This window comes from Pseudophryne corroboree, unplaced genomic scaffold (assembly GCF_028390025.1).
Source record: "Pseudophryne corroboree isolate aPseCor3 unplaced genomic scaffold, aPseCor3.hap2 scaffold_533, whole genome shotgun sequence".
Lineage (NCBI taxonomy): Eukaryota > Metazoa > Chordata > Amphibia > Anura > Myobatrachidae > Pseudophryne > Pseudophryne corroboree.
Window position 1 is genome coordinate 330453 of NW_026970134.1, and position 24105 is coordinate 354557.

General features: G+C 42.2%; 3 non-coding genes and 1 pseudogene across 3 annotated transcripts; all 4 read left to right on the top strand.

The window, feature by feature from the left end:
• The first annotated feature begins 227 nt into the window (after window positions 1-227).
• On the top strand, window positions 228-391 carry LOC135031885 (U1 spliceosomal RNA). The gene has a single exon (XR_010227501.1). It is a non-coding gene; the product is annotated as a U1 spliceosomal RNA (small nuclear RNA).
• A 152-nt stretch (window positions 392-543) lies between these two features.
• LOC135031863 (U1 spliceosomal RNA) lies at window positions 544-706 on the top strand. The gene has a single exon (XR_010227479.1). It is a non-coding gene; the product is annotated as a U1 spliceosomal RNA (small nuclear RNA).
• A 671-nt stretch (window positions 707-1377) lies between these two features.
• On the top strand, window positions 1378-1541 carry LOC135031896 (U1 spliceosomal RNA). Its single transcript, XR_010227512.1, has one exon. It is a non-coding gene; the product is annotated as a U1 spliceosomal RNA (small nuclear RNA).
• Window positions 1542-1693: 152 nt separating this feature from the next.
• On the top strand, window positions 1694-1835 carry LOC135031857 (U1 spliceosomal RNA; annotated as a pseudogene).
• Window positions 1836-24105: the final 22270 nt, after the last annotated feature.

The window sequence follows — 24105 nt, forward strand, 5'->3', positions numbered from 1 at the left end:
CAGGCCTTCCCCCAGGAATGCTTGCACTAGTTGTTGCATTTGGTTTGTTGTTTGGGGGTGCTTCAGTATTAGGCAGCCTTCTGCCCTCCCATGTTCATCTGAAAATATGTGTTCTCCCTGCAGTTGGTGTCCCCAGATGAGAGTTCCCTTGTGCTGCCTCAGTTGAATCTCCTTTACTTGACAGAGATGTGCCTGAGCAGCGGCCCTCCCCAGCCCTATCCCAAATCATACTTATTTTGCATAGGAGATACCATGGTCATGAAGATTGTTCTCCCAGGGTGAGGTTCATTCATTGCATTCTGGGTATGCTGACCCCTGTGATTTCCCCAAATGTGGGAAACTCGACTGCATTATTTGTGGTAGTGGGGGACTGTGTTTGTGCTTTCTTCTGGTCAACTCTGGTAAAAATCAGATTTCTTTGTCTCAGATCTTCCTCTAGCCTTGTTCCTCTTTCGAGAGTTCCCTTGTGCTGCCTCAGTTGGATCTCCTTCACTTGACAGGGGGGTACCCGAGCAGCGACCCTCCCCAGCTCTAGCCCAACTCCTACTTACCTGCCAGGTGAGATACTATGATCATGTAGGTGCTTCTCCCAGGGCAAGGCTCACCCATTGCACTCTGGGTGTTCTGCCCCTGTGATTTCCCCAAATGTGGGAAACTTGACTGCATAATTTGTGTTTCCCCTGGTCGTCTCTCGTATAATTCAGATCTCTTTGTCTCAGGTCTCTCTCCAGCCTAGTTTGCTGTCTGTTTCCACTTCTCTTTTCTTGAGCCGCTCCCTTCTATGCCCTTGCGCACTATCCTGACTTCTCCCGTCTGCTTACTTTGTGCCTTCCAACACACAATGCAAACTACAGGTAGTGCTGCAGGGCCCACACCCTTTTACTTGCCTCACAGAGCAGCTCTGGAGCTGTTACAGTACCCAGCTGCTGCAAGAAATCAGCTTGAATGCTTCAGGGGCTGGGGCATTGCCAACATGAGCCCCACACCGAAGGAGGGTGGGGGTGTTTAATGCGAACTAAGGGTCACCCAAGCGCCGCAAAAGGCCGCCATGCCCTGCACGCCCCTTTTCTCTTTTCATATGCAGACGAGGGTTGAAGCCAACTTTGACCCACTGCTTGGATGACATCACCATATGCAAATCCATCTGCTGCAAGCCTTCCCCCAGGAATGCTTGCACTAGTTGTTGCATTTGGTTTGTTGTTTGGGGGTGCTTCAGTATTAGGCAGCCTTCTGCCCTCCCATGTTCATCTGAAAATATGTGTTCTCCCTGCAGTTGTTGTCCCCAGATGAGAGTTCCCTTGTGCTGCCTCAGTTGAATCGCCTTTACTTGACAGAGATGTGCCTGAGCAGCGGCACTCCCCAGCCCTATCCCAAATCATACTTATTTTGCATAGGAGATATCATGGTCATGAAGATTGTTCTCCCAGGGTGAGGTTCATTCATTGCATTCTGGGTATGATGACCCCTGTGATTTCCCCAAATGTGGGAAACTCGACTGCATTATTTGTGGTAGTGGGGGACTGTGTTTGTGCTTTCCTCTGGTCAGCTCTGGTAAAAGTCAGATTTCTTTGTCTCAGATCTTCCTCTAGCCTTGTTCTTCTTTCGAGAGTTCCCTTGTGCTGCCTCAGTTGGATCTCCTCCACTTGACAGGGGGGTGCCCGAGCAGCGACCCTCCCCAGCTCTAGCCCAACTCCTACTTACCTGCCAGGTGAGATACTATGATCATGTAGGTGCTTCTCCCAGGGCAAGGCTCACCCATTGCACTCTGGGTGTGCTGCCCCTTTGATTTCCCCAAATGTGGGAAACTTGACTGCATAATTTGTGTTTCCCCTGGTCGGCTCTCATATAATTCAGATCTCTTTGTCTCAGGTCTCTCTCCAGCCTAGTTTGCTGTCTGTTTCCACTTCTCTTTTCTTGAGCCGCTCCCTTCTATGCCCTTGCGCACTATCCTGACTTCTCCCGTCTGCTTACTTTGTGCCTTCCAACGCACAATGCGAACTACAGGTAGTGCTGCAGGGCCCACACCCTTTTAGTTGCCTTACAGAGCAGCTCTGGAGCTGTTACAGTGCCCAGCTGCTGCAAGAAATCAGCTTGAATGTTCTTCGTTGATTGATGGAAGAAACATCTTACAAAAACTCTCCAGATTATTGACTTTTTAAAGTTTTTCTAGGAAATGTTCTAGATGAATGCTTATTAGCGTTTGTCAGAATGTACGTTTGCAAAGTGTCACTGTGGCGCAATCAGTTAGCGTGTTCGGTTATTATCCAAAAGGTTGGTGGTTCAATCCCACCCAGGGACGTAATTTACCTTGTTATCAGATTTTGGTGATCTTTAAGTAGACAAGTCAAAATTTCAAACCCCCTCTTGTGGTGTAGGGTACCTGGCCTTCTCTGATGTAATCAGAGTTAGATTTGATTAAGTGATTTTATAAAAAAAACAGCTAGGAAGCACAATTTAGCAGTGGGTTGCAGAGAAAAAGAAAAATGCTGGCAAAAAAATCCAATTGAGTGATTAAACAGCTCTTCATTTTCTGGCTTTATTTTTATGCTAACAAATTTGTTCTCTGAAAAGTGTCCACAAAGCCAAGTATCTGATTAACACCTTTGTAGGGATGGTTTTTAACCTATTACTAAATTAAACTTGCTTTATTGGAAAGGCAGCAAGATGCATCGTCATTTCAATATCTACTGAAATAATACAGGTTGACACCAGGAAACATTAACGCCACTGCATCCTTGCTGCTTTCTCATGTGGAAGTCTGTTTAATGTGAAAACAAGGTGATATCTAATTAGCACACAGGTAAGGAATTAAGAAAATCTTTATTTAAGGGTGAAGATGTTTCTCACAAAATCGTTGCCCCAATGCATCATTGAAATTCAAGCTGGAAAGATGATTTTAATATATCACTTGTACATTTTGTATTGCTCTTCTGGTGACAATGTAGTTTGTTTTTGTCAATTACCATTTTAATAATAGGGTAAAGAAAATTAAGTGGATTTTTGAAAGAAAACAATACTGTCAATATACTATTAAACAAATTAAAATGGTAAAAGTTATTGTACTTTAAGTAAAAATAAAAGAGCTAAAATATCAATCCCAATTTTGGATTACTTTAATTAAAAAAAAATGCATATAGCAGAGGATAGTTTCAATCTGCCTACCTCTGGGTTATCGGCCCAGCATGCTTCCATTGCAGTACTCTGCTGCACATGTAAGTGCAAGAGATCCTGAAGCACTCACTCATCATGGGAAAGTACCAATGTGTTTCTTCGTTGGTTGATGGAAGAAACATCTTACAAAAACTCTCCAGATTATTGACTTTTTAAAGTTTTTCTAGGAAACGTTCTAGATGAATGCTTATTAGCCTTTGTCAGTATGAACTTTTTGCAAAGTGTCTCTGTGGCGCAATCGGTTAGTGTGTTCGGCTATTAACCAAAAGGTTGGTGGTTCAATCCCACCCAGGGATGTAATTGACCTTGTGATCAGATTTTGGTGATATTTAAGTAGACAAGTCAAAATTTCAAACCCCTTGTTATGGTGTGGGTACCTGGCCTTCCCTGATGTAATCAGAGTTAGATTTGATTCAGTGATTTTATAAAAACAGCTAGGAAGCACAATTTAGCAGTAGGTTGCAGAGAAAAAAAATATGCTGGCAGAAAAATCCAATTGAGTGATTAAACAGCTCTTCATTTTCTGGCTTTATTTTTATGCTAACAAATTTGTTCTCTGAAAAGTGTCCACAAAGCCAAGTCTCTGATTAACACCTTTGTAAGGATGGTTTTTCACCTATTACTAAATTAAACTTGCTTCATTGGAAAGGCAGCAAGATGCATCCTCATTTCAATGTCTACTGAAATAATACAGGTTGACACCAGGAAACATTAACGCCACTGCATCCTTGCTGCTTTCTCATGTGGAAGTCTGTTTAATGTGAAAACAAGGTGATATGTAATTAGCACACAGGTAAGGAATTAAGAAAATCTTTATTTAAGGGTGAAGATGTTTCTCACAAAATCGTTGCCCCAATGCATCATTGAAATTCAAGCTGGAAAGATGATTTTAATATATCACTTGTACATTTTGTATTGCTCTTCTGGTGACAATGTAGTTTGTTTTTGTCAATTACCATTTTAATAATAGGGTAAAGAAAATTAAGTGGATTTTTGAAAGAAAACAATACTGTCAATATACTATTAAAACAAATTAATTGGTAAAAGTTATTGTACTTTAAGTAAAAATAAAAGAGGCAAAATATCAATCCCAGTTTTGGATTACTTTAATTAACAAAAAAAAATGCATATAGCAGAGGATAGTTTCAATCTGCCTACCTCTGGGTTATGGGCTCAGCATGCTTCCATTGCTGTACTCTGCTGCACATGTAAGTGCATGAGATCCTGAAGCACTCACTCATCATGGGAAAGTACCAATGTGTTTCTTCGTTGGTTGATGGAAGAAACATCTTACAAAAACTCTCCAGATTATTACCTTTTTAAAGTTTTTCTAGGAAACGTTCTAGATGAATGCTTATTAGCCTTTGTCAGTATGTACTTTTGCAAAGTGTCTCTGTGGTGCAATTGGTTAGTGTGTAAGGCTATTAACCAAAAGGTTGGTGGTTCAATCCCACCCAGGAATGTAATTGACCTTGTGATAAGATTTTGGTGATATTTAAGTAGACAAGTCAAAATTTCAAACCCCCTCTTATTGTGTAGGGTACCTGGCCTTCTCTGATGTAATCAGTTAGATTTGATTCAGTGATTTTATAAAAAACAGCTAGGAAGCACAATTTAGCAGTGGGTTGCAGATAAAAAAAATATGCTGGCAAAAAAATACAATTGAGTGATTAAACAGCTCTTCATTTTCTGGCTTTATTTTTATGCTAACAAATTTGTTCTCTGAAATGTGTCCACAAAGCCAAGTCTCTGATTAACACCTTTGTAGGGATGGTTTTTCACCTATTACTAAATTAAACTTGCTTCATTGGAAAGGCAACAAGATGCATCCTCATTTCAATGTCTACTGAAATAATACAAGTTGACACCAGGAAACATTAACGCCACTGCATCCTTGCTGCTTTCTCATGTGGAAGTCTGTTTAATGTGAAAACAAGGTGATATCTAATTATCACACAGGTAAGGAATTAAGAAAATCTTTATTTAAGGGTGAAGATGTTTCTCACAAAATCGTTGCCCCAATGCATCATTGAAATTCAAGCTGGAAAGATGATTTTAATATATCACTTGTACATTTTGTATTGCTCTTCTGGTGACAATGTAGTTTGTTTTTGTCAATTACCATTATAATAATAGGGTAAAGAAAATTAAGTGGATTTTTGAAAGAAAACAATACTGTCAATATACTATCAAAACAAATTAAAATGGTAAAAGTTATTGTACTTTAAGTAAAAATAAAAGAGCAAAAATATCAATTCCAGTTTTGGATTACTTTAATTAACAAAAAAAAATGCATATAGCAAAGGATAGTTTCAATCTGCCTACCTCTGGGTTATGGGCCCAGCATGCTTCCATTACAGTACTCTGCTGCACATGTAAGTGCAAGAGATCCTGAAGCACTCACTCATCATGGGAAAGTACCAATGTGTTTCTTCATTGGTTGATGGAAGAAACATCTTACAAAAACTCTCCAGATTATTGACTTTTTAAAGTTTTTCTAGGAAACGTTCTAGATGAATGCTTATTAGCCTTTGTCAGTATGTACTTTTGCAAAGTGTCTCTGTGGCGCAATTGGTTAGTGTGTAAAGCTATTAACCAAAAGGTTGGTGGTTCAATCCCACCCAGGGACGTAATTGACCTTGTGATCAGATTTTGGTGATATTTAAGTAGACAAGTCAAAATTTCAAACCCCCTTTTATTGTGTAGGGTACCTGGCCTTCTCTGATGTTATCAGAGTTAGATTTGATTCAGTGATTTTATAAAAAACAGCTAGGAAGCACAATTTAGCAGTGGGTTACAGAGAAAAAAAATATGCTGGCAAAAAAATCCAATTGAGTTATTAAACAGCTCTTCATTTTCTGGTTTATTTTTATGCTAACAAATTTGTTCTCTGAAAAGTGTCCACAAAGCCAAGTCTCTGATTAACACCTTTGTAGGGATGGTTTTTCACCTATTACTAAATTAAACTTGCTTCATTGGAAAGGCAGCAAGATGCATCCTCATTTCAATGTCTACTGAAATAATACAAGTTGACACCTGGAAACATTAACGCCACTGCATCCTTGCTGCTTTCTCATGTGGAAGTCTGTTTAATGTGAAAACAAGGTGATATCTAATTAGCACACAGGTAAGGAATTAAGAAAATCTTTATTTAAGGGTGAAGATGTTTCTCACAAAATCGTTGCCCCAATGCATCATTGAAATTCAAGCTGGAAAGATGATTTTAATATATCACTTGTACATTTTGTATTGCTCTTCTGGTGACAATGTAGTTTGTTTTTGTCAATTACCATTTTAATAATAGGGTAAAGAAAATTAAGTGGATTTTTGAAAGAAAACAATACAGTCAATATACTATTAAAACAAATTAAAATGGTAAAAGTTATTGTACTTTAAGTAAAAATAAAAGAGCCAAAATATCAATCTCAGTTTTGGATTACTTTAATTAAAAAAAATAAAGCAGACAGCAGAGGATAGTTTCAATCTGCCTACCTCTGGGTTATGAGCCCAGCATGCTTCCATTGCTGTACTCTGCTGCACATGTAAGTGCAAGAGATCCTGAAGCACTCACTCATCATGGGAAAGTACCAATGTGTTTCTTCGTTGGTTGATGGAAGAAACATCTTACAAAAACTCTCCAGATTATTGACTTTTTAAAGTTTTTCTAGGAAACGTTTTAGATGAATGCTTATTAGCCTTTGTCAGTATGGCCTTTCGCAAAGTGTCTCTGTGGCGCAATCAGTTAGTGTGCACGGCTATTAATTAAAAGGTTGGTGGTTCAATCCCACCCAGGGATGTAATTGATCTTGTTATCAGATTTTGGTGATCTTTAAGTAGACAAGTTAAAATTTCAAACCCCCTGTTATGGTGTAGGGTACCTGGCCTTCTCTGATGTAATCAGAGTTAGATTTGATTCAGTGATTTTATAAAAACAGCTAGGAAGCACAATTTAGCAGTGGGTTGCAGAGAAAAAGAAATATGCTGGCAGAAAAATCCAATTGAGTGATTAAACAGCTCTTCATTTTCTGGCTTTATTTTTATGCTAACAAATTTGTTCTCTGAAAAGTGTCCACAAAGCAAAGTCTCTGATTAACACCTTTGTAAGGATGGTTTTTCACCTATTACTAAATTAAACTTGCTTCATTGGAAAGGCAGCAAGATGCATCCTCATTTCAATGTCTACTGAAATAATACAAGTTGACACCAGGAAACATTAACGCCACTGCATCCTTGCTGCTTTCTCATGTGGAAGTCTGTTTAATGTGAAAACAAGGTGATATCTAATTAGCACACAGGTAAGGAATTAAGAAAATCTTTATTTAAGGGTGAAGATGTTTCTCACAAAATCGTTGCCCCAATGCATCATTGAAATTCAAGCTGGAAAGATGATTTTAATATATCACTTGTACATTTTGTATTGCTCTTCTGGTGACAATGTAGTTTGTTTTTGTCAATTACCATTTTAATAATAGGGTAAAGAAAATGAAGTGGATTTTTGAAAGAAAACAATACTGTCAATATACTATTAAAACAAATTAAAATGGTAAAAGTTATTGTACTTTAAGTAAAAATAAAAGAGCCAAAATATCAATCCCAGTTTTGGATTACTTTAATTAACAAAAAAAAATATGCATATAGCAGAGGATAGTTTCAATCTGCCTACCTCTGGGTTATGGGCCCAGCATGCTTCCATTGCTGTACTCTGCTGCACATGTAAGTGCAAGAGATCCTGAAGCACTCACTCATCATGAAAAAGTACCAATGTGTTTCTTCGTTGGTTGATAGAAGAAACATCTTACAAAAACTCTCCAGATTATTGATTTTTTAATGTTTTTCTAGGAAACGTTCTAGATGTATGCTTATTAGCCTTTGTCAGTATGTACTTTTTGCAAAGTGTCTCTGTGGCGCAATCGGTTAGTGTGTACGACTATTAACCAAAAGGTTGGTGGTTCAATCCCACCCAGGGACGTAATTGACCTTGTGATGAGATTTTGGTGATATTTAAGTAGACAAGTCAAAATTTCAAACCCCCTCTTATTGTGTAGGGTACCTGGCCTTCTCTGATGTAATCAGAGTTAGATTTGATTCAGTGATTTTATAAAAAACAGCTAGGAAGCACAATTTAGCAGTGGGTTGCAGAGAAAAAAAATATGCTGGCAGAAAAATCCAATTGAGTGATTAAACAGCTCTTCATTTTCTGGCTTTATTTTTATGCTAACAAATTTGTTCTCTGAAAAGTGTCCACAAAGCCAAGTCTCTGATTAACACCTTTGTAAGGATGGTTTTTCACCTATTACTAAATTAAACTTGCTTCATTGGAAAGGCAGCAAGATGCATCCTCATTTCAATGTCTACTGAAATAATACAAGTTGACACCAGGAAACATTAACGCCACTGCATCCTTGCTGCTTTCTCATGTGGAAGTCTGTTTAATGTGAAAACAAGGTGATATCTAATTAGCACACAGGTAAGGAATTAAGAAAATCTTTATTTAAGGGTGAAGATGTTTCTCACAAAATTGTTGACCCAATGCATCATTGAAATTCAAGCTGGAAAGATGAATTTAATATATCACTTGTACATTTTGTATTGCTCTTCTGGTGACAATGTAGTTTGTTTTTGTCAATTACCATTTTAATAATAGGGTAAAGAAAATGAAGTGGATTTTTGAAAGAAAACAATACTGTCAATATACTATTAAAACAAATTAAAATGGTAAAAGTTATTGTACTTTAAGTAAAAATAAAAGAGACAAAATATCAATCCCAGTTTTGGATTACTTTAATTAACAAAAAAAAAATGCATATAGCAGAGGATAGTTTCAATCTGCCTACCTCTGGGTTATGGGCCCAGCATGCTTCCATTGCAGTACTCTGCTGCACATGTAAGTGCAAGAGATCCTGAAGCACTCACTCATCATGGGAAAGTACCAATGTGTTTCTTCGTTGGTTGATGGAAGAAACATCTTACAAAAACTCTCCAGATTATTGACTTTATTAAGTTTTTCTAGGAAACGTTTTAGATGAATGCTTATTAGCCTTTGTCAGTATGTACGTTTGCAAAGTGTCTCTGTGGCGCAATCAGTTAGTGTGTACGGCTATTAACCAAAAGGTTGTTGGTTCAATCCCACCCAGGGACGTAATTGACCTTGTTATCAGATTTTGGTGATCTTTAAGTAGACAAGTCAAATTTCATATCCCCTGTTATGGTGTAGGGTACCTGGCCTTCTCTGATGTACAGATGTGTCCACTATTACCTTTCTGAAAAGAGTGCCATGGCAGTAAATTTGGCATGACATGAATTCCTTTTGTTGTTGGGCCATCATGTTGTGCTGTGACAATTCATGACAATTCATAGTTTCACCACTGGGTTTCCAGTGCATCACGTAACGTAGCTTTCCACCAACATTGCTGTTAAATAGACACTGTAATCAGGTCGTTGTGATGTATGGCCAACTTTAGAGTGTAATTGCTAATTGTGTAGGTGTGAAAATCACAGTGTGAGAGGCCTTTGAAGTAGACTCCTTGGGGGGTACAGATTTTATCCTGGCTGGGGGATGTTACTATATGTTGCTCATAGCACAGAGGTGAATGACGTCTAAAGTGAAATTAAATAATAAGTTAAGAAAAACCTTAGTGCTAGAGAGTAAAAGAACATATAAGATTTTGCAATGATAAAATATTTCCAAATAAAGGGCCTCATTACGAGTTGATCGCACGAAGCTGCTTTTTGCAGCCCGTGCAATCATCTAATCTCCACCTATGAGGGTTGGTTTTTTCCCATAGCAAAGCTGCAATCGCTTGTGCAGGCCTGCTATGGTAAAAAATGTTGTGCAGTTTCTAAGTAGGTCTGGACTTAGGGGGTCATTACGACTCGATCGCAGCATGTCGTCGTTCGCACAGCTGCAATCGGGTCCGTGCTGCGCATGTGCGGCGGCTGCTATGTGCACGCATGGCCATCTCAGGGCAACGACGCTGGGACCGAAAAAAGCGATCGCAGCACCAATCGCACGAAGATTGACAGGCGGAGGGCGTTCCTGGGCAACTCACCGTTTGCAGCCGTTTTCGGGGAGTGGTAAGAAAAACGCAGGCATGGTGAGAGAAACGCAAGTGTGTCCAGGGCGAGTGTTTGACGTCAGAGCTAGGACCGAACAGGTTGAAAACATTGCAGCAGGTAAGTAAGTCACCGGCACCCCTGCACTGAGCATACTGCCGGCACTGCCGACACCCCTGCACCGAGGACACTTCTGGCACTCCCACACTGTCGACACTCCTGCACTGAGGACACTGCCGGCACAACTGCACTGGGGATACTGCCAGCACTCCTGCACTGAGGACACCTCCTACACTGCCGACACTGCCAGCACTTCTGCACCGAGGACACTTCCGGCACTCCCACACTGCCGGCACCCCTGACTGCTGACACTGCTGGCACCCCTGCGCTGGGGATACTGCCAGCACTCCTGCACTGATTACACCACCTGCACCTCTGCACCGAAGACACTACTGGCACTCCCACATGTATTGGAGATATATTAATACTTCACAATTAGCTGCCGCTGCTGATACTCCCGTGTGCCTGATGGATAAATTGCCCTGCACATATGGATGTCCATGTTGCTGCCCACGGTGCTGTTGGTGGCTAGAGGTGGGAGGAGAAGCCACCGGCATCTGTGATTCTGATGACCGGAAGTCGGACCCGGTCACTTGCTCGTTGCCAGGGGTTACATGCTCGTTGCCAGGGGTTACATATGCTTGTTGCCATAGGGGTTACATGCTTAGTACCAGGAGGTTACATGCTCATTCTGGGTAGCGCTGGGTAATGGTCTAGTACACAGGTTCTCAAACTCGGTCCTCAGTACCCCACACGGTGCATGTTTTGCAGGTCTCCTCACAGAATCACAAGTGAAATAATTAGCTCCACCTGTGGACTTTGTAAAATGTGTCGGTGAGTAATTAATACACCTGTGCACCTGCTGGGTTACCTGCAAAACATGCACCGTGTGGGGTCCTGAGGACCGAGTTTGAGAACCTCTGGTCTAGTAATACCCCTGGCATCTGTCTCCTAGAAGGGCCGTCTTCCATGCTGTCTGCATGGAATCTGCAGCTTCCAGTAGTAGGTAGATCCTAAGCATCTATTGTGCCGCTGCTGCGCCCCCCCCAGCCCCAGGACTCAGCCATCCAGGCTGCAGCCTTATGGCTGATGAGGCCCTGGGTCTCATGTTTCTTCACCTACTTGTATGGCAGGCAGAGCACCCAGTGACTTATTATGGAGCACAGCCCAAGCACTGGACTGATTTGTGGCAGACAGGCACAGCACCCACTTGTATGGCAGACAGAGCACCCGGTTACTTATTATGGCAGCACAGCCCAAGCACTGGACTGATTTGTGGCAGACAGGCACAGCACCCACTTGTATGGCAGACAGAGCACCCGGTTACTTATTATGGCAACACAGCCTCAGCACTGGACCGATTTGTGGCAGACAGATGCAGCACCCACTTGTATGGCAGACACTGCCGATCTTCAGACCGGATCCCAGTGAAATATATGCGGTATTGAAATACCAAAAATTCTCTCTACTCACACCTTAACCACCAAACAATTGCAAAAAATGACAAGTATCAATAGTGCCTTTTAGTTAGTATCATAATTTCCATATCGAATCTCTGTGTGGAGTTTGTATGAACTCTTCATCAGCACATTATCAATCATAAGGGAAAAGATTTTTTCAAACATATAGGCAACATTGAGCCAGGTACATGTTGGAAGTTAGTATGAGAGATGTATTGGAAAAATATTAATACTTCACAATTAGCTGCTACAGCTGATATTCCCGTGTGCATGATGGATAAATTGGCCTGCACATATGGTTCATGGGGGTCATTCTGACCCGAACGCTGCTGCTGACCAGCCGCTGCGGGGCGTGTAGCGATGATTAGCTCCCGGCCAGCACGCTAAAGCTGCGCTGGCCGGGAGCTACTCCTGAAGTACAAAAGCATTGCCGCTGTGCAATGCTTTTGTACTTCTGCGGGGGAAAGGGGGGCGGAATTGACCTGCGGGGCGGACTAGCCCTGTGCTGGGCATCCCCATGCATGTCTCAGTTCCTGATCGTAGCCTTGCAAAATTTTGCAGGGCTACGATCAACTTAGAATGACCCCCCCCATAGCCGCAATTTTGTTAGCAGATGGGCAAAACCATGGGGGTCATGCAGACCTGATCGCACGCTAGGTTTTTTCGCTGCGCTGCGATCAGGTCATAACTGCGCGTGCGTGTGCACCGCAATACGCAGGCGCGTTGCACGGGTACAAAGTGGATCGTTGCTGAGCAATGGATTTAATGAAGAATCCATTCGCACAGACAATTGCAAGGAGATTGACTGGAAGAAAACATTTGTGGATGTCAACGGAACGTTTTCTGGGAGTGTTTGGTAAAACGCAGGTGTGTCCATGCATTTGCAGGGTGGGTGTCTGACGTAAATTCGGGGCAATCACTTTAGGCTGTTCGTGTCCGGAATTGACGTCAGACACCTGCCCTGCAAAAGCTTGGACATGCCTGCGTTTTTCCAAACACTCCCAGAAAATGTTCAGTTGCCACCCACAAATGCCCTCTTCCTGTCAATCTCCTTGCGATCTGCTGTCTCTGTGTCTCCCACCCTCTGATTTTCTTTCTCCTAGACTTTATCTCCTTCCCCATGACTCTCTCTTACATGACTGTCTCAGTGTCTCTCGCCATCTGACTGTCTCTCTCCCTCTAACTCTATCGCTCTCTCTCCTTTAATCTATCTCTCCCCTTCACTATCTCTGTGTCTCTGTCCCCTGAATTTGTTGCTATCTCCTCCTGACTCTATCGCTCTCCCCCTGACTCTGTCTCTCAGTGTCTCCCACCCTCTCATTTTCTTTCTCCTAGACTTTATCTCTCTCCCCGACTATCTCCATCAAAGTTTGTCTCTCTCCCTATAACTCTATCACTATCTCTCCTTGACTCTCTCTCTCTCCCCTTAACTTTCTCTCTATGTCTCTGCCCCCTGAATTTGTCACTCTCTTCTCCTAACTTTATCGCTCTCCGCCTGACTCTGTCTCTCACCCTTTGATTTTCTTTCTCCTAGACTTTATCTCTCTCCCTCTGACTATCTCTCTCACATGACTATCTCACTTTGTCTCTCCATCAAACTTTGTCTCTCTCCCTCTAACTCTGTCGCTCTCTCTCTTTGACTCTATCTCTCTCCCTTTAACTATCTCTGTCCCCTGAATTTTTTTGATCTCTCCTCCTGACTCTATCGCTCTGCCCCTGACTCTGTCTCTCAGTGTCTACCACCTTCTAATTTTCTTTTTCCTAGACTTTATCTCTCTCCCTCTGACTTTATCTCTCTCACATGACTCTGTCTCACTTTGTCTCTCTCCATCTAACTCTCTCTCTCCTTGACTCTATCTCTCTCCTCTTTACTGTCTCTCTGTCCCATTACTTTGTCGCTCTCTCCTCCTGACTCTATCGCTCTCCCCCTGACTCTGTCTCTGTACCTCCCAACCTCTGATTTTGTCTTTCAAGTAGACTTTATCTCTCTCCCCTGACTTTATCTCTCTCACATGACTCTGTTTCACTTTCTCTCTCCATCTGACTTTCTCTCTCCCTCTAACTCTATCTCTCTCCCCTTAATTTTCTCTCTGTGTCTGTCCCCTGACTTTGTCACTCTCTACTCCTGACTCTATCGCTCTCCCCCTAACTCTGTCTCTGTGTCTCCCACCCTCTGATTTTCTTTCTCCTAGACTTTATCGCCTTCCCTCTGACTCTGTCTCTCTCACATGACTCTGTCTCAGTGTCTCTCTCCATCTGACTATATCTCTCCCTCTAACTCTATCACTCTCTCTCCTTTACTCTATCTCTCTCCCTCCTTTACTCTATCTCTCTCCCCTTAACTATCTGTGTCTCTGTCCCCTGAATTTGTCGCTATCTCCTCCTGACTCTATCGCTCTCCCCCAGACTCTGTCTCTCAGTGTCTCCCACCCTCTGATTTACTTTCTTCTAGACTTTATCTCTCTCTCCCTGACTATTTCTCATATGACTCTTTATCTCCATCAAACTTTGTCTCTCTCCCTATTACTCTATCACTCTCTCTCCTTGACTCTATCTCTCTCCCCTTAACTATCTCTCTATGTCTCTGTCCCCTGAATTTGTCACTCCCTCCTCCTAACTCTTTCGCTCTTCCCCTAACTCTGTCTCTCAGTGTCTCCCACCCTTTGATTTTCTTTCTCCTAGACTTTATCTCTCTCCCTCTGACAATCTCTCTCACATGACTCTGTCTCACTTTGTCTCTCCGTCAAACTTTGTCTCTCTCCCTCTAACTCCATCACTCTCTCTCTCCTTGACTCTATCTCTCTCCCTTTAACTATCTCTCTGTGTCTCTGACCCCTGAATTTGTCGCTCACTCCTCCCGACTCTATCGCTCACCCCCTGACTGTCTCTCAGTGTCTACCACCCTCTAATTTTCTTTATCCTAGACTTTATCTCTCTCCCTCTGACTATCTATCTCACATGACTCTCTCACTTTGTCTCTCTATCAAACTTTGTCTTTCTCCCTCTAACTCTATTGCTCTCTTCTTGACTCTATCTCTTTCCCCTAAACTATCTCTCTGTGTCTCTGTCCCATGACTTTGTCGCTCTCTCCTCCTGACTCTATTGCACTCCCCTAACTCTGTCTCTCATTGTCTACCACCCTCTAATTTTCTTTCTCCTAGACTTTATCTCTCTCACATGACTGTCTCACTTTCTCTCTCCATCTGACTATAGTTTATTGTAATGTTAGCAGCCACACAGCAAAACACAAGCTAAAAATCATTCTCCATAAAGGAGCTGTACAATAAAGAGCATATTACCCCATATTAATAAAGATCTGTTTACAGACTACAGTGAGTGGCCAATTGAACACAGGAAAGTAGCAATCATGCCATAGCATTAGAGTCCAATTCCTAATTGTTTACAGTAGGTGTGAAAATCTCAGTGTGTGAGGCCTTTGTAGTAGATTCCTTGGAGAGTATAGATAGCATATATCCTGTCTGGGGGATGGCCTGGGATTTGAAATGAATAATTCAATTCCAATTTAAGTGTTTTCAGCTTCTAACTTTAGTCTATGCAGCTACAATATCAAAAGATTTTTTATACATTTCTTGTTCCTTGCAATAAACAAATATGGTATTAAAAAATATAATTGATTCAACTTCCTTCATAACTGGTCAAATAATGTAAAATGCTCAGGAAATGCACTCTTGTCTGTGAGGGGAGCCTGTGCCATTCCTTAGAGGAGAGTAGGGAGTGGGCATCACAGCATCTACTGTATAAAAGGGCCTACACAGTACACATGGGGTGACTGTGCTGAGCGATCTGAGCGATGCTAGATCACTCAGCAAGATTGCTCAGCACACAGCGCTGCACAACAATGTGTCAACGATGTGTGCTGAGCGATCTGTCAGGGCCAGTGAACACTGGCCCTGAGAGGCGTTCTGACTAGATTTATCCTGCATGCAGGATCTTAATCGCTGCACCATTGCGACAACTGAACATCTATGTACTTGGGATATACAGTACCTATCAGCCACATAATCACTGTTGAAGTCTGGTTCCAGTTTAAGAAATATAGCATCATAACTATTTATTTACAGTTTCTTACATAGCGCAGCATAATTCTTTCCCATTCGTCCATTTAAAAAATATTAGTTATTTTGTGTGCACTGTGACTGTGTAAAGTAATTGCTATCACACAGAGCTGCCACTGCTGTGATCGGGCAGCGTGGGGGATGGGACTTGCTTGAGCTGTGTGCACTGTGCCTGATTGTTGTCATTCTGTTGGGGGAGGGGAGAACACACAGAGCTGCATAAAGGGGGTCATTCCAAGTTGATCGCTAGCTGCCGTTGTTCGCAGCACAGCGATCAGGCTTAAAATCTGCATTTCTGTGCATGCATATGTCCCGCAATGCGCATGCGCGACGTACGGGTACATAGCCCTTTGTGGTTTTGCACAGATTCTAGCAAAGTTTTCCTTCACACTGGCGCCCGCTAGAAGATTGACAGGAAGGGGGCGTTTCTGAGTGTCAACTGACCGTTTTCAGGGAATGTTTGGAAAAACGCAGGCGTGTCTGAAAAAATGCAGGCGTGGCCGGGCATTCGCTGGGTGGATGTGTGATGTCAAATCTGGACACGAATAGGCTGAAGTGATCGCAAGCACTGAGTAGGTTTAGAGCTACTCAGAAACTGCACAAACTGTTTTTGCAGAGCTCGGCTGCACATGCGTTCGCACTTCTGCTAAGCTAACATACACTCCCCAGTGGGCGGCGGCATAGCATTTGCACGGCTGCTACAATTGGCCAGCGAGTGATCAACTTAGAATGACCCCCAATGCTTGGTGCTCAGACCTGCATTAAATGCTTTGCTCACTACAAGGATACTAAAGGTTATGATTTGTGACATGGATAGACAAGGATGGAAAAAGTAAAAAAAATATGAAAACATTCCCAAAACCTTGTGTTGACCATATGTGTGTTTTAACCATTTCCATGTCGACCATTTGCTGCTGTGAGTAGTTGTTTCCTAATTTGGGAGCAGTCGGTATATAATGAGCTGTCCAGGCTCATGGTAGTATTATGTAGTTTCAGGGGTGGTGATATCTGCGCTCACCTGATGTCTAGGTGTATGTGTCTTACATTATTACCAGTAATTTATATAGCGCACACATATTCCGCAGCGCTTTACAGAGAATATTCAGCCATTCACATCAGTCCCTACCCCAGTGGAGCTTACAATCTATATTCCCTACCACATGTACACACACACATTTGCACAAGGGTTAATTTTGTTAGGAACCAATTAACCTATCACTATATTTTGGGATTGTGGGAGGAAACTGGAGTACCCGGAGGAAGCCCACTCAAGTACGGGGAGAATATACAAACTCCACACATTATAATGAGTGTACAATGGTGTGTTTGTAGTGTTCTTTATTGCGACACAATGCTCAGGTCACATGCATATTAATTAGACAGGTAAAAAGAGAGGTTTTTAAAACTGCACAGGACCTGTGTTTGGTTCACACTATGATTAGTTAGAAATTCAAAAAACCAACATAAAGGCAATAAAGGGTCAATTACTCCTGGCACTTGGTTGGTGGTGCTCCCAGAAAAAATAGTTCAATAAACTTTAAGCTTAGTACATCAGGCCCAGTGCACTGTCCCAAGACAGACAACTAATTAGATTTCCATTTGCCCTCCCCCCTGCCTTATGTTAATGCTAATTGATGTTGTATTGAGACTTTTGTTCAGTCTCTTACTCACAAAGTAGCACATGCACTGTAAAGGGTCAAATACTCCTGGCACCTGGTTGGTGGTGCTCCCAGAAAAAATAGTACAATAAACTGTATAAATGGAAAATCTTTACATAGGAGGTAAAGACAAAAGGAGACTTTAAGTCTGTCCTGGGGCACACTTGTCAAAAATGATTAATAAAATATAACTTTTAATATTCACAATTAAAAAAGATCATCTCACAAAGCGACATGGCGACATGTAAAAATTGTAATCATAAACTTTTTGATACAGTAATCCAATGTATTATTATAGTGAAATATGCAGTATGCGGTATTGAAATACCCAAAAATCTCTCAGAGGTGTATTACCTCGTTACAATACTTTGAGAGAATTGGCTTCTCTATACTCACACCTTAACCACCAAACAATTGCAAAAAATGACAAGTATCAATAGTGCCTTTTAATTAGTATCATAATTTCCATATCAAATATCTGTGTGAAGTCTGCCCGGCTGCTGGGATGAGAGAGCCAGGTACCTATATGGAAGTTACTGTAATATGAGAGATGTATTGGAGATATATTAATACTACACAATTAGCTGCCGCTGCTAATATTCCTGTGTGCCTGATGGATAAATTGCCCTGCACATACAGATGTCCATGTTGCTGCCCACGGTGCTGTTGGTGGCTAGAGGTGGGAGGAGAAGCCACCAGCATCCATGATTCTGCTGACCGGAAGTTGGACCCGGTCACATGCTCGTTGCCAGGGGTTATATGCTCGCTGCCAGGGGTTACATATGCTTGTTGCCATAGGGGTTACATGTTTAGTGCCAGGGGGTTACATGCTCAGTGCCAGGGGGTTACATGCTCATTCTGGGTAGCGCTGGGTAATGGTCTAGTAATACCTCTAGCATCTGTCTCCTAGAAGGCAGCTGCCATTTTAAAGGGCCGTCTTCCATGCTGTCTGCATTGAATCTGCAGCTTCCAGTAGTAGGTAGAGCCTAAGCGTCTATTGGACCGGTGCTGCCCCCCCCCCCCAGGACTCAGCCATCCAGGCTGCAGCCTTATGGCTGCTCAGGCCCCGGGTCTCATGTTTCTTCACCCGCTTGTATGGCAGACAGAGCACTGAATGACTTATTATGGAGCACAGCCAGCCCCAGCACTGGACTGATTTGTGGCAGACAGGCGCAGCACCCACTTGTATGGCAGACAGAGCACCCAGTGACTTATTAAGGCAGCACAGCCCCAGCACTGGACTGATTTGTGGCAGACAGGTGCAGCACCCACGTGTATGGCACACAGAGCACCCAGTGACTTATTATGGCAACACAGCCTCAGCGCTGGACCGATTTGTGGCAGACAGACGCAGCACCCACTTGTATGGCAGACACTGTCGATCTTCAGACCGGATCCCAGTGAAATATATGTGGTATTGAAATACCAAAAATTCTCTCTACTCACACCTTAACCACCAAACAATTGCAAAAAATGACAAGTATCAATAGTGCCTTTTAGTTAGTATCATAATTTCTATATCGAATCTCTGTGTGGAGTTTGTATGAACTCTTCATCAGCACATTATCAATCACAAGGAAAAAGATTTTTTTAAACATATAGGCAACATTGAGCCAGGTACATGTTGGAAGTTAGTATGAGAGATGTATTGGAAAAATATTAATACTTCACAATTAGCTGCTGCAGCTGATATTCCCATGTGCATGATCGATAAATTGCCCTGCACACACGGCTCATGGGGGTCATTCTGACCCGATCGCTGCTGCTGACCAGCCGCTGCGGGTCGTGTAGTAATGAGTAGCTCCCGGCCAGCACGCTAAAGCTGCGCTGGCCGGGAGCTACTCCTGAAGTACAAAAGCATCGCCGCTGTGCAATACTTTTGCACTTCTGCAGGGGGGGGGCGTAACTGACCTGCGGGGTGGACTAGCCCTGTGCTGGGCATCCCCCGCATGTCTCTGTTCCTGATCGTAGCCCTGCAAAATTTTGCAGGGTTACGATCAACTCGGAATGACACCCCATAGCTGCAATTTTGTTAGCAGATGGGCAAAACCATGGGGGTCATGCAGGCCTGATTGCACGCTAGGTTGTTTTGCTGAGCTGCGATCAGGACATAACTGCACATGTGTGTGCCCCGCAATACGCAGGCGCGTCGCACAGGTACAAAGTGGATCGTTGCTGAGCAATGGATTTAATGAAGAATCCATTCACACAGACAATCGCAAGGAGATTGACTGGAAGAAAACATTTGTGGATGTCAACTGACCATTTTCTGGGAGTGTTTGGAAAAACGCAGGTGTGTCAATGCGTTTGCAGGGTGGGTGTCTGATGTAAATTCGGGGCAAACACTTTAGCCTGTTCGTGTCCGGAATTGATGTCAGACACCTGCCCAGCAAACGCTTGGACACGCCTGCGTTTTTCCAAACACTCCCAGAAAGCGTTCAGTTGCCACCCACAAATGCCCTCTTCCTGTCAATCTCCTTGCGATCTGCTGTGCGAATCGATTCTTCGTTAAATCCATTGCTCAGCAATGATCCGCTTTGTACCCGTACGACACACATGCGCATTGAGGTGCATACGCATGTGCAGTTTCGACCTGATCGCACCGCTGCAAAACAACCTAGCGTGCGATCATTTCGGAATGACCCCCATGGTTTTGCCCATTTGCAAATAAAATGCTGCTAGAATCAGGTCTGAACTACTCCCTCTAGAATCTCTTTATCAGACTTTCTGCTTGCTCAGTTTCTGAAAATGCCACCTGCTGTCTGAAAAGTGGTACTGCACTATATTTCAGAGGAGATACACATGGCTTGCCGTGTATATCTTAAGAGGAAAGCTTATCTCGGGCCATGAACGGCAGGCCATGATACTTTTTTCAGAAAGGTAATAGTGGACACATCTGTAATCAGAGTTAGATTTGATTCAGTGATTTTATAAAAACATCTAGGAAGCACAATTTAGCAGTGGGTTGCAGAGAAAAAGAAATATGCTGGCAAAAAAATCGAATTGTGTGATTTAACAGCTCTTAATTTTCTTGCTTTATTTTTATGCTAACAAATTTGTTCTCTGAAAAGTGTCCACAAAGCCAAGTCTCTGATTAACACCTTTGTAGGGATGGTTTTTCACCTATTACTAAATTAAACTTGCTTCATTGGAAAGGCAGCAAGATGCATCCTCATTTCAATGTCTACTGAAATAATACAGGTTGACACCAGGAAACATTAACGCCACTGCATCCTTGCTGCTTTCTCATGTGGAAGTCTGTTTAATGTGAAAACAAGGTGATATCTAATTAGCACACAGGTAAGGAATTACGAAAATCTTTATTTAAGGGTGAAGATGTTTCTCACAAAATTGTTGCCCCAATGCATCATTGAAATTCAAGCTGGAAAGATGATTTTAATATATCACTTGTACATTTTGTATTGCTCTTCTGGTGACAATGTAGTTTTTTTTGTCAATTACCATTTTAATAACAGGGTAAAGAAAATTAAGTGGATTTTTGAAAGAAAACTATACTGTCAATATACTATTAAAACAAATTAAAATGGTAAAAGTTATTGTACTTTAAGTAAAAATAAAAGAGCAAAAATATCAATCCCAGTTTTGATTACTTAAATTAACAAAAAAAATGCATATAGCAAAGGATAGTTTCAATCTGCCTACCTCTGGGTTATGGGTCCAGCATGCTTCCATTGCAGTACTCTGCTGCACATGTAAGTGCAAGAGATCCTGAAGCACTCACTCATCATGGGAAAGTACCAATGTGTTTATTCGTTGGTTGATGGAAGAAACATCTTACAAAAACTCTCCAGATTATTGATTTTTTAATGTTTTTCTAGGAAACGTTCTAGATGTATGCTTATTAGCCTTTGTCAGTATGCACTTTTTGCAAAGTGTCTCTGTGGCGCAATCGGTTAGTGTGTTCGGCTATTAACCAAAAGGTTGGTGGTTCAATCCCACCCAGGGACGTAATTAAACTTGTGATCAGATTTTGGTGATATTTAAGTAGACAAGTCAAAATTTCAAACCCCCTCTTATGGTGTAGGGTACATGGCCTTCTCTGATGTAATCAGAGTTAGATTTGATTCAGTGATTTTATAAAAAACAGCTAGGAAGCACAATTTAGCAGTGGGTTGCAGAGAAAAAAAATATGCTGGCAGAAAAATCCAATCGAGTGATTAAACAGGTCTTCATTTTCTGGCTTTATTTTTATGCTAACAAATTTGTTCTCTGAAAAGTGTCCACAAAGCCAAGTCTCTGATTAACACCTTTGTAAGGATGGTTTTTCACCTATTACTAAATTAAACTTGCTTCATTGGAAAGGCAGCAAGATGCATCCTCATTTCAATGTCTACTGAAATAATACAAGTTGACACCAGGAAACATTAACGCCACTGCTTCCTTGCTGCTTTCTCATGTGGAAGTCTGTTTAATGTGAAAACAAGGTGATATCTAATTAGCACACAGGTAAGGAATTAAGAAAATCTTTATTTAAGGGTGAAGATGTTTCTCACAAATTTGTTGACCCAATGCATCATTGAAATTCAAGCTGGAAAGATGATTTTAATATATCACTTGTACATTTTGTATTGCTCTTCTGGTGACAATGTAGTTTGTTTTTGTCAATTACCATTTTAATAATAGGGTAAAGAAAATGAAGTGGATTTTTGAAAGAAAACAATACTGTCAATATACTATTAAAACAAATTAAAATGGTAAAAGTTATTGTACATTAAGTAAAAATAAAAGAGACAAAATATCAATCCCAGTTTTGGATTACTTTAATTAACAAAAAAAAATGCATATAGCAGAGGATAGTTTCAATCTGCCTACCTCTGGGTTATGGGCCCAGCATGCTTCCATTGCTGTACTCTGCTGCACATGTAAGTGCAAGAGATCCTGAAGCACTCACTCATCATGGGAAAGTACCAATGTGTTTCTTCGTTGGTTGATGGAAGAAACATCTTACAAAAACTCTCCAGATTATTGACTTTTTAAAGTTTTTCTAGGAAACGTTTTAGATGAATGCTTATTAGCCTTTGTCAGTATGGACTTTTGCAAAGTGTCTCTGTGGCGCAATCAGTTAGTATGTACGGCTATTAACCAAAAGGTTGGTGGTTCAATCCCACCCAGGGACCTAATTGACCTTGTTATCAGATTTTGGTGATCTTTAAGTAGACAAGTCAAAATTTCAAACCCCCTGTTATGGTGTAGGGTACCTGGCCTTCTCTGATGTAATCAGAGTTAGATTTGATTCAGTGATTTTATAAAAACAGCTAGGAAGCACAATTTATTTTGTATTCTGTGTTGGTGCATTTGCGGAGGTTTAGGCTCCCACACTCCTCTCCGGAACTCGCCGGTGCCGGGTAGAAGAGTGGACAAGTGGGTATTTTGGTTGTCCTTTTCCCTGGCGGTTTTCCGCACATACTCTAGTTTAAAGTTATTTTGAGCCCCTGGCTTTGTTGTTTAGTAGAGGGCCCCTTGTTATCACCCTGTCTCGGATTTCTCTTTGTCTCCCATTAAGACCTGAGGGGGCATCAGAGTTGGGCAGACGTAATCCGCCCTTCAAACGCGGCTGCCATGGGCCCAAGCAACCATAGTCTCGCAAGAGATTTCTGACAGCACGGGCGAGACAACGGAGATAGGGCGCCAGGGGCTATTCCCGTTCCCACTCCCTTTCCAAGCATTACGTTCCAGTACTCAGGTCCTTGCTATAAGATATCCCCAGACCAGAGTATTGGAATCATAACAGGAGAGCAGCCCTGATATATAACAGAGGTGGAAGTTCTATAGGCAGCAGAGACGGAGACCAGCCAGCCAGTCTCCCAGTGCCCTGATCACTACACGCCGCCAGCACAGCATTACAGGAGGGTCCTATAGTGCTGCCCTGAGCTAACAGGTGTGTGTACCAATGTGCTGCGCCCTGGTGTCTCTGAGAGGGGTGAGGTCACCGTGCCGCTTTAGTATATGGCTTTTCCTTAGTACTGTAAGTTACAGCCCTGCACTAGTAGTGGCAACTCTGCCCTATGTGAACCTGTGAGGTTATTTTCCTATTTACAGAATAACCGGGGAGAAGGCGGCCATATTGCGGCTCTCAAGAGAAGGCACTCTAGTACACCCCCTGCTGGCGGCCACTGCGCAGGCGCAACAAATTGAAATGCCCGATCTCTATAATGGGGCATATTTCTCTTAATTAAAAAAAACCTGTAACTTTCTGAAAAACCACAACCCCAAAAGGCACTTCACAGGGACATGCTCTATCTAATAAAACAAACCCCAAGTCATATATATATATATATATATAATAAGATTTTACTCACCGGTAAATCTATTTCTCGTAGTCCGTAGTGGATGCTGGGACTCCGTAAGGACCATGGGGAATAGCGGCTCCGCAGGAGACTTGGCACAACTAAAGAGAGCTTTAGGACTACCTGGTGTGCACTGGCTCCTCCCCCTATGACCCTCCTCCAGACCTCAGTTAGGATACTGTGCCCGGAAGAGCTGACACTAAGGAAGGATTTTGAATCCCGGGTAAGACTCATACCAGCCACACCAATCACACCGTACAACTCGTGATATTATACCCAGTTAACAGTATGACAACAACGGAGCCTCTGCACAGATGGC